The sequence below is a fragment of the Gavialis gangeticus genome, unplaced genomic scaffold, assembly GCF_001723915.1.
Source record: "Gavialis gangeticus isolate Ggan-Ray unplaced genomic scaffold, GavGan_comp1, whole genome shotgun sequence".
Classification (NCBI taxonomy): Eukaryota; Metazoa; Chordata; order Crocodylia; family Gavialidae; genus Gavialis; species Gavialis gangeticus.
In genome coordinates, this window is record NW_017728991.1 from 2,099,119 (window position 1) to 2,100,723 (window position 1,605).

The window sequence follows — 1,605 nt, forward strand, 5'->3', positions numbered from 1 at the left end:
AGCGGGGCCCAGGCGTGTCTGGCTGCAGCGCTCCCAGCCCTTCTCTTCTGCAGCCCCTGCTCCCGGGGCTGTTCGACGCAGCTGCCGGGGCCGAACCTGGCAGCGTCCCTGCTTTGCGCTGGCATCTTCGGGATGCATTACTGGGTGGAGTGGTGCTGAGTCAGGGCCTGTGTCCGGAGCTGTGCCAGGGGCCTGGTCCAGACGACTCCGGAGCCGTTGTGTTCCCGCCCGTCCAAGGGGATGGAGCGAGCGCGCTGACCTTCACAGGGGAAGATGCATGAGCTGGGGCTCTGCCAGGCTCCGGAGAGCTGGGACGAGGCATTCGGCCCAGCCTGGTCTGCTGGCGCCGTGCGAGTGGGGCGCCAGGAGCCCGGGGTTGCCAGCGCTTCCCGCCTGTCCTGTGCCACGCGGCAGATGGCTTCGCGAGCGAGCTGGGTACCCTTGCCCCCGCTCTAGCAGCGGGGGACACAGGGTGCAGGGGAGGAAGGGACTTGCCTGGGGTCGCCAGGATGGGAGCCGTTCGGTCACAGACCCCACTTGGATGCTGCGTCCTGGTCTCTGGGGCTGCAGCTGAGGGCCAGGGAGGAGCTGGTCTTGTAGCTTCTCATAGGACCCCCCTCCGGGGGTGTGGGACCTGCCGCGGTGCCCTCGGCTTGCAGAGGGTGCCTGGCCCCGGGTCCTGGCCCCTCGCGGCCGTGCTGCCACAGGGGAAGGTGCGCTCTGCAGCACCTGGAACGGGCTGGGGCCTGAAGCACCCTCCTGATAGCAGGTTATTGTGTCTGGGCCTCGCTGCCCGGAGCCCCTGCGCTTTGTGCTGACCGGTGCATTCCCGCCCCTTTGTTCCCCGCGTTGCCTGGGCACATGCAGGGACTGAGGTCACATTGCCCACGAGCTGCCCAGAACCGCCCGGCAGGTGTACGCCTGGGCAGGCGGCGAGTCCGGCTGTCGGCGTCTCGCTTGCCCGTGGCTGCAAGATTCCCCGAGCAGCCCGGGTCAGGGGTCTGGGCGGCCCCGGCTCCCGGCAGCACGGGTTATTTGGCAACCTTTCCCCAGGAAATCTCTCCTTCAAACCCTTGCTTGGAGCCCGAGGCAGGAAGATTTGCAGCTCCGATCTCAGCCCTGGGCCGTGTCGTCCGTGTTCGCGGCTGTGGCTGGATGCCCCGGTCCGTGCCGCGCTCTCTGCTCCGGCAGGAGTTGTGCTGGGCACCGGGCCTTGGAGGTCTCCTGTGGCGGGAGTGCCCCCGGCCGCACGTGGGGACGACGAGCTCCGTGCTCCGGGGAAGGGATCTGGGTTTCCCCGACTGCTGCCGTGGCAGCTGCGGAAAGCCTTGTCTGTGCACGTGGAGCTGCTGCGTGGCTTCCTGCAACGTCTGCGCCCCGGGGAAGGGGAAGTGTGGTCTCCTTTGCTTGAGGAGGTTTCTCTTGCTCCTGCCCTGATGGCGAGAGCCAGGCCTCTGCCCCGCCCCCCCCGCCGGCGAGGCTTGTGCTGTCCTGCTGTTACCTGTGGGTTTGCGGTGATGCTGGGACTCTGGCTGGGGAGGGGGAAGCCAGGCCAGTATTGCAGCCTCCTGCATTACAGCCCCAGGTAAAGGCACCCCCCCCCCC